This window comes from Sarcophilus harrisii, chromosome 2, assembly GCF_902635505.1.
Source record: "Sarcophilus harrisii chromosome 2, mSarHar1.11, whole genome shotgun sequence".
Taxonomy (NCBI): domain Eukaryota; kingdom Metazoa; phylum Chordata; class Mammalia; order Dasyuromorphia; family Dasyuridae; genus Sarcophilus; species Sarcophilus harrisii.
In genome coordinates this window covers 244,845,916-244,857,858 of record NC_045427.1, presented here as the reverse complement: position 1 = coordinate 244,857,858, position 11,943 = coordinate 244,845,916, and positions in this window count along the sequence as shown.

The following is an 11,943-nucleotide window of genomic DNA, read 5'->3' as shown; positions in this document are numbered from 1 at the left end:
GTGGGGTGGGGTGATAGTATTGATGGGGAGAGATGAGTATCTGCTGCTCTGGTGATGGATTTGTGTGTGTTGGAGAGGACAATGGATGCTTCACTCTATGGGTGTATATGTGAAAGAGATTATGATTTGTTAGGAAAGAGTGATTTTCTATGTGTGTTCATGTGAGATTGAATATTTACCCCTTTAATAAAGGGGTAAAAATACCCCTTTGGGTATTTTAAAAAGTGAAACTATTATTCCCCTCTGTTTATGTGTAAGAGAATGTTTGCACTGAACTTTATACATTGATATATGATAGGGAAGGTAAAAAGTTAGTGCATTTGCCTCTGTCTGTAAGTGGGGGATGGCTGTGCTTGTCCCTCTATGGGTAAGTTGGTGAGGAGTGAGTATATTTGATTTTTTGTGTATGTGGCTGAGAAATGCTATTTTTTCTGGTTCTATGTATATATTGAACATATATTTGTGAAGGATTTAACTTTATCACAGGTCATTTTATTTTTTATCAAATTTTAAGAAAATAGATTTTTTAAGTGATATTAATTTGTTTTTATATCACTTAGACTTTCCCTTTTATCCTTCCCCTCTTCCTTTGAGAGATTATTTTAAAAATATTATTTAATTTTTCCAATTAAATATAAAGACAATTTTCAACATTCATTTAAAAAAGTTTTTTGAGTTGCAAGTTTCTCTCTCCCTTCCTCTCTTTCCACCGCCCTAAGATCATAAGCAATTTTATGTAGGTTCTCTCTCTCAATCTTAAATCACTCTTTGTCTGTCTCTTTCTCTATAATGTACATTCATATAAAACATTTCCACATGAGTCATATTGTTAAAGAAAGGCGCAAACAAAAAAAATAAAGTATATGAAAAATAGTATGTTTTGATCTGCATTCAGATGCCATCAATTCTTTTTCTTGATGTAGATAATATTTTTTTGTCATGAGTCTTTTGGAATTGTCTTGGATCACTGTATTTCTGAAAATAGCTAGGTCATTCACAACTGATAATCATACAATATTGTGGTTACCGTGTATAACATTCTGGTTCTGTTTACTTCACTCTGCATGTAAGTCATGTAAATCTAGATTTTTCAGAAATCACCCTGAAAGCCAGCCATTATAATGAAGAGGAGGTTTTGTGGTAGCAAAGAACTGGAAACAAAGTACGTATGCATTGATTGGTAAATAACTAAACAAACTGGCACATGAATGTAATGGAATTTTACTTTTTTCTAAGAAATGGCATGATGAGTCCAGAGAATAAGGACTTACATGAACTGATACAAAGTTTTGTGAGCAGAACCAGGCAGACAATATATAAAATTACTACAACAATGAAAATGGAAAGAATAACAATTCCCAACAATCGAAACTGAATATTACGAAATTAAAAAATAAAAAGTTAGACATGGGAAAAAATCTAAAAAAAATCCCCACTTGACTTCTGTAGTAGGGGAGGTGGCAGAGGGGTAGGAAGAAAGTTGTTTTATTATTTCTCTTTTTTGACCCAAGCTTATTTTTGGTGAAGTTGGTCACTTGATAGCATAAGAGGTCCAACACTGTAATCCTGCCTCGGGAACCCATATTTTTGTTTCGTTTTGTTTTCTAATCCTATACTAATCTCTACCCCCCATCCTCTGGAGACATGGTGATTCCTAGCCTTCTTGAATCCTAAACTGGCTTAGTACTTTAATTTATAGATATAATATCCAGTTCCTAGTTATTTTAATGCTATGTTGTGCCTTTAATTTTCATACCAATTCATGTTTTTTTTACTTAGCAACTGCATAGATTGTATTTTCTACAGTTTACTCAAAAGGGAAAAGAAAATACAAATACAGAAATGATATATTGGTGCTAACATCATCTGGCAGTAGTCGTGAGTCTCTTTACATAGAGGGTAAAACAGAATGATCTTAGGAGGAAGCAACTATGATGCTCCTAGTTATTATTAGGAAACTTCATAACTGTCATTGAGGAGAGATCATTTAGCATTGATTAGAGAAAGAAATGATGAACAGTAGTGGTTAGCATGTGTCTCCCTACTCACCCCCTCCTAAAAAATTAAAGGAACCCTTAAAACATTTCCTAAATGTACAAAACCAAACAGAAATAAATTCAGAAGAAAGCACAGATAAACCAAACAATTTTGGAAGTAATGTGTGGAATTTAATGTGTTTTATATACAATCCTCTTTTTATTCTACTGATTGAGAAACTTTTTTGGGAGGGTGTTTTAAGTTCAGAATAAAACTTTTTTTTTTTAAAGTGATGACTACTGATTAAAGTAGATCAGACAGTGATACAGATGACAGAAAAAGCAAAACTACTAGATTCTTCCTTTTTTTTTTCCTACCGAGAAGGTAGGACTTGTACCTTCTGACTTGTAACAATAAACATTATTAACAAGAAAAGCCAAAATAAGTGAAACAATAGTCCAGCAGTATTTAATGGTCCTTAAAGAGTTCCCTATCATAAGACCTGGATGAGTTATATCACAGGGTCCTAGAAGAAATGGAATTGATCAAGTAATTAATTAATCAATTAGCCTGCTCTTAATGATCTTTGAAAAATCATGGGTAGGAAACAAACTCTTTCTGTTGTGACTACCATGGAGTTAAGGTCTGACTTGCCTAATGCCACTTAATCCTGCACCATATCAGCTCAATTTCAGAGCTGAGAGCTGGCTATCAACATCCATATAGCCCTGGCAACTGAGTATCAACCTGGAGCCAAAGAACACTGAAAATACTTATTTGTAGCACTGTGACATCAAACTTAATAGCCATATGCTATTACATGAATTGTAATACAACATTTAACAATCTCCTTAATAGGAAAGTAACATATCCCAGAATGACATTTCTAAGATGGTACCTCTTTAAATGTTGTAGTCATTGAAAATCTGCTGAAACAGACTGATGTCTGCAGGTGTGTCCAATAATAGAAGGATTTGAAGTTACAAAAGCAAATGCATTTGAAGTTTTCAGTCAAGTCAAAATAAGCCAGAAAATAGTAAAGTACTTAAAGATAACAATAATTAGTACTTATATAATACTTTAGATTTTACAGATCACTTTATATATGTATTTCATTTGATTCTCACAATAATCCTATGAAGTAGGTACTATCATTACCCACTTTAAAAAATAATCTTTTAATTTTCAAATTATATGCAATATTCACCCTTGCAAAACCTTGTGTTCTAATTTTTTCTCCCATCTTTCTTTCTACCCTGTTCCCTAGACAGCAAGTAATCCAACATATGTCAAACATGCAGTTCTTCTATATAAATTGCACTTTTGTCATGCTGTACATGAAAAATCAGATCATAAAGGGAAAAAAGCAAGCAAACAACAACAAAAAGATGAAAATATTATGCTGTGATCCACATTAGTCCCCGCAGTCATCTTTATGGGTGCAGATGGTTCCATCACAAGTCTATTGGAATTGACCCAAATCACCTCATTGTTGAAAAGAGCTATGTTCATCAGAGTTATCGTGATGTTGTTGCTATAGCATACAACGTTCTCTTGGTTCTACTCACTTCACTTGACACTACAAAAAGGGCTGCCACATACCTTTTTGCACATGTGGACTTTTTCCCTTTTTTATGATCTCTTTGGGATACAGACTCAGTAGAGACATTGCTGGATCAAAGCATTACCCACATTTTACATGTGAAGAAATTGACCCTGAGAAACATTAAATAATTTGCCTAGTGTCACAGCTATTTAGTGAATGGGGCAGAATTTGAATTCAAATCTTCTTGACTCTAAGTCTTACCAATATCCACTGTACTACATTTAGCTTTCCTTTGTCCAGGATATTTTTGCATATTAAAATTTGCAAGGAGCTTGTCAGTACAGTGGTGGATTCAATTTGGCTGTCAGAAAGCCAAGTGAACTTTTGATCTCTTTATGATAGAGATCATAGGAAGGAAACATAAATTGGAAATAAACACAGTGCAAGGCTGGACATTCAGAATTAGGACAATTTGTTGATGTTGAAGATCAGAACCAGTCACTGCAGTAAAATCATGTATTTGGGATCTTGTATAATGAAATATTTATTTTTTTGTCTTGCATTGGCTATCTGTGGCAGCAAAGAACTGGAAACAAATTGGGTGCCCATCAATTAGAGAATGACTGAAGAACTTGTACTGTATGTTCATAATGGAATATTATTCTGTGGTAAGAAATGATGAATATGAAGAATTCAGAGAAGTATGGGGAATCATGTAAAATGAACAACTAATGGAGTAGGATAGTTTGTTCTGATACCTTCATTATGTAACAATCTAAATCTGTGCTTCAAGCTTCAGACTAAATCATTTGTAAACATTTATACAAGGTCCCTTGAAGTACTCTGCTTTTTTCTGAGTTTGACTCCCTCTTTCAAACTATCATACTAGAAGATCCATAATAAAAGATTCTTAAAAATGAACTCCCCTTTCAAGTTACATTCAAACTCCCTCAGGGTCTGAGTGGTAACCCTGTTGAGGGGAATACATCTCCTATCCTTGCCATTCTAGCTCTTGAGCACCTACTCAAAATGTCATTATCTACCAATATAATCAGCCACTCACAATAATGATACTTTTAGATCTTCAGCCTGGATTCTGTGTTCAATCAGAATGAGTGGCAATAGGAAAGAGTAACAGATTCATATGAAAATTTTCATTACTTCTAGATGTCAAGGAAGGTCACTGTTAATGGACATTTCTTGGTCAATGATGTCAATTTTCTGCAACTATCACTAATCAAATTGCTAGTCTTCTTTTAGCTGACTCCCTCTAGTTGCCACAATTCCAAGGAGAAGAACTTCAGACTCTTTGCTCTGCTTTCTTCTCCACTTCTTTTGCTGCTACTTTTTTCTCTTGTTCTTCTGTTCTTTTCTTCAATGGCTTAAATGAGAACCTCTTGATTATCTATAACTTATTTTGGCCCTAAAAGTTGTGATTCATAAACTTTTCTCTATATAATTATCAATTCTTTTAAAATTACATCTCTGTATCCAAATGTTTGTGTGACTTGACTTAGTTTTATCATCTTTAGCAGTTAAAAACATATGCATCTTGGATAAGGTTACTCTCATACTTCACTTCTGAAGTCTTCAAGAAGGTAGTTTGTCACTTTAATGCCAAGAAACTTTTCTCTACTTTTGAAGAAATAAAAGATCTTTTCCTGCCTCTTTTGGACATTATATTATTCCCACACAATCTAAGCACCATTCTATACTGTTAACAAAGAGATCCAAGTTCTCAATTTGACATCACAGGTCATTTCTTTCCAAAATCTCATCTGAATGTATTGTAGTTTTGTATACAAAAATAATTTTTCTACTCATACTAGGTATCAAAATATCCATTCATAATAAGGGAATCTAAGTGGCACAGTGGATAGAGTACTGGGCCTGGAGTCAGGAAACTTCATCCTACTGAGTTTAAGTCTGGCCTCAGACACTTACTAGACTTGGTAAGTCACTAAACTCTGTTTTCCTTAATTTCCTCATCTATAAAATGAATTGGAGAAAGTAATGGAAATCGTTTTGGTGTTTTTGCCAAGAAAGTCCCTAACTGGGTCATGAAGAGTTGGACATGACTGAAAAACGAACAACAAATACCATATACTTTGAAAATTAACACGAATCTTTTCCTTTACACTCCTCCTCCTTTTTCTCTCTCTTTTATCATGAACTGCTCCATATAGCAAAGGGCCTTAAAGATACAGTGTACATATGTATGAACTGCTGTAGAATAAAATAAGCAAGACCGAGAGAATACCATATATAATAGTTACAAAAATGTAAATGAAAAGATTGCTAAAAACAAGTCACTCTAAACTAGATGGTGAAATATGTCTCCTTTGCAACTGAAGGGAATGATTAGTACAGAAATTTGTGTACAATGTACAATGTAGCCAATGTACAATGTAGCTCCTCAGCAAGCCAAAAGACCCTGAATAAAGATTGACATTATTTTTATGGACAAAAGGAAGAACATCCCCCCCAAAACCCAAATCATAGAAGGCAACATCTTAGATGGGGAAAACAATATGATTGATTACAAATCTTATAACATCACATATGAGGAAAACAATGCAACTGTTTACAATAGGATTGGTTGGAAATTGGGAATGTGGGGGCTAGCAACTTCTCCCTTCATCTTATCATTAGGAAATTTTCATTGATTTAGTACAGCTGCAAGAATAACTAATGCTAGGTAGAGAACAGAATTCCTCTAATTAATCAAAGACAGCCAATGGCATTGGGATAATAGATTTCTTTGAATTAAAGTGATTTATTGGGAAATGGAACTTTAAAACTTAGAGAGGAAGACTGAACATCTGAACCTATGAATGTCTAAACTTAACTCAGAGACAAAGGAACATGACTTAAGCAGTTACACAAAATGTCTGTAGTTGGTAGAGAATGTAATCAATTACAAAAGAATAAAAGATACAATATCAAATTGATCTCAGGCAGAAAAATGAAAGAAAAGAGTATACAATTAAAGCCACCCATGTTAAGATAAGTAAGGCAACTCAAAAAGTTTTTTTAATCTTTCCTGAGAGTTTTGGCCATGCAGAGATGCCTGAGAAATTCAGAAGAAGTTATTCCTAGGAATTTCAGACTTCTCTATCCTCTAAGAATGAGGAATTACTTAAAGAGGTAGGAGTCCTTCCTAAGGAGATATTCCTAAAGAGAGACTAAATATCGCCATTAAATTAAGAAACTTCTTTTTACCTATGAGAATGGTGGATGCTATATCTTCTATGGCAAACAGATACCAAAGAACCCAAATTGTTGCTTTTCTCTAGAGATGAACCATGTCGCCCAGAACAGTCCTGTGAGTATGTGATTGGACAGGCCTGAGACATACTTGAAGGCATTTGAGCCTAAGTGATGAGATCAAGAGATAGCTTAAAGGGCACTGTTACAAAGGCAGGAAGAACAAACATTATCCAGCATCAATATATACAAACTTTAGTAAGATGTTTGGGGGAGAGATATAAATCAGAACATCCCTATGATAATGTTGCTTCCAGTATTGTGCAGCACAAAGGAGAAAAGCCTATTGAATTCCTCCTCAGATGGAGCAATGGATACAGAGACTGACACAAATAGACTCTGTGAATCCTGAGAATGCAGGAAAAATTACACTGGAGAAATTGTTCAAGGACTTGATACATGACCCTCATGCATCTGATGTCATCAGATCTATGCAGGCACAGAAACCATTGCTAACAATGGCTGAGATGAGACAGGTACACTTGAGCTTCAAGGATCAATATAATCCATGGGACTTGACCTTGGAAGTTTCCAGGCCTTCTCAAGTGTGGGCCATAGGAGCAAAGCAGGACAACAGCACCACTAATACTGAACTGCAGGCATAAGATAGCATTGTGTAGGAGAAGAGGATTCTCTTCTCCTTGGAGGGGTAGAGGACCAAAGAAATGGAGGGCATGAAAACCTGACATAAGAATACCTCCATCAGGTAAACATCAGAGTACCATATCCACCTTTTGTTATAATTGTGGATTGGGTGGCCATATTTATGTTAATAAAGACAACATAGCATTTGTCATGAAAAAGTTAAAATCATCTGATAGAACTTTGGAAAACTGGGAGAAGGAGGTCACTCTGGGTACCAAAGATAGTCACACTTGAATTCATCATGAATTCATTATGGGTCTATACCATCTGAGTTCATAGCATTTCATTCAAGAGTGACAGTAAAAAATTAAGAATATGGCCTTCAATGCTTTCCTGGACAGTGGATCTCAAGTTACTATTATTTCATAATTTTTTATGAGATATTTCAAGCCTAAGACAGTGCTTGGATTTTATAATTTTTTCTTTTTTAAAAAATAAATTTATTCAGTATTTATTTTCCCCAGTTACATGTAAAGAATTTTTAATACTCATTTTAAAAGCTTTTGCATTTCAAATTCTCTCTCTTCTTTCCTCCTTACCCTCCTCATTGAGAAGGCAAACAGTTTGATATAGATTATATGTGTGTAGTAATGTAAAACATTTCCATAATTGAATTGATGAATTATTTGCTAAAAACTATCCATACATGAGATATATCCAGGTGATCTTGAAATTTCCCAAGGAAATTTCTATTGGCATTAGTAGGAAGGTGGGCATTCTGATTCTCGTATGTTCAGACATTAACATTCACTGGAGTGTCATCACTGATTGGAGCTAATTTTAGTCTCTTCAAAATTGTAGCAGGATATACATGTGATCCCATACCTGCACTCTTTGACCATCCATGTAGACTGTGTCAAAGTTTTCAAGAGGGCAGAAGAAAGAGGTTCCAGTGAACACAGCAGGAGCCTCAGTTGTTCACCCTCTGTGCTAGACTCTAAAGTATTTGACTTTGAGGATTCCCCAATATTACAAAAGTGGAAAAATAGGTTTGGGCTAATACTCAATAAGAATATAGGATGTTCTTATTGCACGGATAAAATGTGGCATGTCTTCAAGGTGCAATTAAAAGAATCTAGCTCATTGATTCCTGATCACTTAGAGAACAATCTAAGAAAATTCCTCTGTTTCTGATGGAAGATCTCAGGAATCAACTGAAAGAAATGCAGAATAGCATCATCTAAAATCCAGCAGTTCCTATGTATCACACACAATGGTGGTGGAAAAATGGGAAGATACAGATATTTATTAATTACCAATTTGGAACAAAAGGACTAGTATAGATCACTGTTATACCACCATTCCAAGATGCCTTGGATTGTCTACTAGGTAACCAGTGGTTTGTAGTCTTGGATTTGTATAGTAGCTATTTCTAGGTTCTTGTGTCTAAAGAAGACAAGGAAAATACTACTCTCATCTGTCCCACTGATTTTTACAAATTCAAGAGACTTAGCAACTTGCCTGGTTACAAAATGACTCCAGAAAATTAAAGGAGCCTTATCAGTACTGTTTTATTACATCTACTTATTACCCATAGAGGAGTTATTGCTATTACTTTCTACACAGTTCATTTCACTTTGCTTGAGTTCATGGAGGACTTTCAAGGTTTTTCTGAGAGCATGATGCTCATCATTTCTCATAGAGCAATAATATTGCATCATAATCACATACCACAATCTATACAACCATTCCCCAATTGATGGGCATCCCTTCAGTTTTCAATTTTTGCCCTGAGAAGAGGGCTGCTATACATATTTTTTTGGTACATATAGGAACTTAAAAAATCTCTTTTGAGATTTATGCCTAGTAGTGGTATTGTTAGGTCAAGGGAAATGCATGGATTTCTAGCTCTTTTTTGATTATTTTAAATATTTGATTATTTATTATTTGGGGCATGGCTTTTATTTTTTATAAATTTGATTTAGTTCCTCTGAGAAATGAGGCCTTATCAGACAAATTTGCTTAAAAATTCCTTAATTACTATTGCTAAATGAATTTCCTCCAATTTATTCTATTCTCTCTCTCCTTTCACCCTATTCCTACTCAAAAGTGTTTTGCTACTGACTATTCCCTCCCCCAATATGCCCTCTTTTCTATCATCCTCTCTCTTTTCCATATCCCATTTCCCTCCTACTTTCCTTCAGGGTAACTTAGATTTCTATATCCATGTTGAATGGATATGTTATTTTCTCTTTGAGCCAATTCTAATGAGAGTAAGGTTCACTCACCCCTCCTCCTCCCTTCTTTCCCTCCATTGTAAAATCTGTTTCTTACTCTTTTTATGGTAGTTAATTTACACTTCTCCCTTTGTACCCAGTACATTCCTCTCACACCCCTTAAATTTATTTAATTTTACTTTTTAAAGCTTTTAATTTTCAAAATATATGCATAGTTAGTTTTAAACATTCACCCTTGCAAAATCTTGCATTCCAATTTTTTTTCTACTTCCCTTTTTCCCACCCTCTCCCTTCAAGAGTAAGTAATTCAATATGTGTTAAATGTGCAATTCTTCTATACATATTTCCACATTTATCATGCTGCACAAGAAAAATCAGATCAAAAAGGAAAAAAATGAAAAACAAAAACAAACAACAAACAACAAAAAAGTGAAAATACACTCAGTCCCCACAGTCCTCTCTCTGAATGCAGATGGCTCTCCCCATCACAAATCCATTGTGACCTCATTCTTGAAAAGAGCCAAATCCATCAGAATTGATCATTACATAATCTTCTTGTTACTGTGTACAATGTTCTCTTGGTTCTACTCACTTCACATAGTATCACTTCATGAAAGACTCTACAAACCTTTCTGAAATTATCCTGCTTGTTGTTTCTTATAGAACGATAATATTCCATAATATTCATATTTCATAACTTATTCAGCCAATCCTCAATTTGCGGGCCCATTCAGTTTCCAGTTAGTTCCTTGCCACTACAAAAAAGGGCTGCTACAAACATTTTTGTACATGTGGGTCTTTCCCCCTTTTTTATGATTCAGATTTGAACTCAGGTCCTCCTGACTTCAGGGCTGATGCTCTATCCACTACACTAACTAGGTATTTAATTAATTAATTAATTTTGTTTTTTAAAAGATAATTTCCCCTTCATATTCAACTCATACTTATCCCCTCTGTCTATATATACACCTTCTAACTGATGAATTCTAATACTGAGAAAGTTCTAATGAGTTACAAGTATCACCCTCCTATGTAGGAATGTAAACAGATTAAGTCTTATTAAGTCTCTTATGATATTACTTTCCTAATTACCTCCTTATGCTTCTCCTGAGTCCTGTATTTGAAAATCAAATTTTCTATTCAGTTAAGGTCTTTTCATAAAGAATGCTTGAAAATGCTCTGTTTCATTGAATATCCACCTTTCCCTCTGAATAATTATATTCACTTTTGCTGGGAAGGTGATTTTTGATTGTAATCCCAGTTCCATTGCTTTCTGGAATATCATATTCTAAGTCCTCTGGTTCTTTAATGTAGAAGCTGCTATATCTTGTTATATCTTGACTATAGCCCTACTATACTTGAATTGTTTCTTCTAGATACTTGTGATATTTTCTTCTTGACCTAGGAGTTCTGGAATCTGGCTGTAATATTCCTGGAAATTTTCATTTGGGAATCTCTTCCAGGAGGTGATTGGTGAATTTTTTCAATTTCTATTTTATTCTCTGGTTCTAGAATATTAGGACAATTTTCCTTGATAGTTTCTTGAAAGATGATATCCAGGTTCTTTTTTTTTTTTTTTTTTTTTTTTTGAGAGGTAGGTAGATCAATAATTTTAAAATTATCTCTCTTCAATCTATTTTTCAGGTCAGTTGTTTTTACAATGAGATATTTCATATTTCTCCCACACTTTTTCATTTTTTAAATTTTGTTTTATTTTATCTTGATTTTTTATCATGTCATTAGTTTCCATTCGCTCAATTCTAATATATAAGGAATTATTTTCCTCAATGAATTTTTGTACATCCTTTCTAATTTGGCCAATTTTGCTTATTAAGGCATTCTTCTTTTCATTAGTTTTCTAAATTTTCTTTTACATCATTTTCAATTCTCTTCCTATTTTTTCCTTTCTCTCATTTGATTTTCAAAATCCATTTTGAGCTATTTTATAGCCTGAGACCAATTCTTACTTTTTTGGGAGGTTTTGGATGTAGAAACTGATTTTGTTATTTTCTTCTGAGTGTCTATTTTGATCTTCCTTGTTTCCATAGTAGCTTTCTATAGTCAGAAATTTTTGTTGTCTGTTCATTTTCATTGCCTATAACTCAGATTTTAATTCTTTGTTAAAGTAGGGCTCTATTTCCAGGGTGGAAGGTGCATTGTCCAAAGCTTCAATAGTTTTGTGCAGCTGTTTTCACAAATCCTTTTAGGGACCTAACCACAAGCACTCTTATCTGCCCTGGAACTGTTAGGAGTATCTCTGCCCCACTATAGGCTGTAAAATCTTGTGTGCTAAAGCAACAGTCTTTCTTAAGAGACCTCCTATGAGCTGAG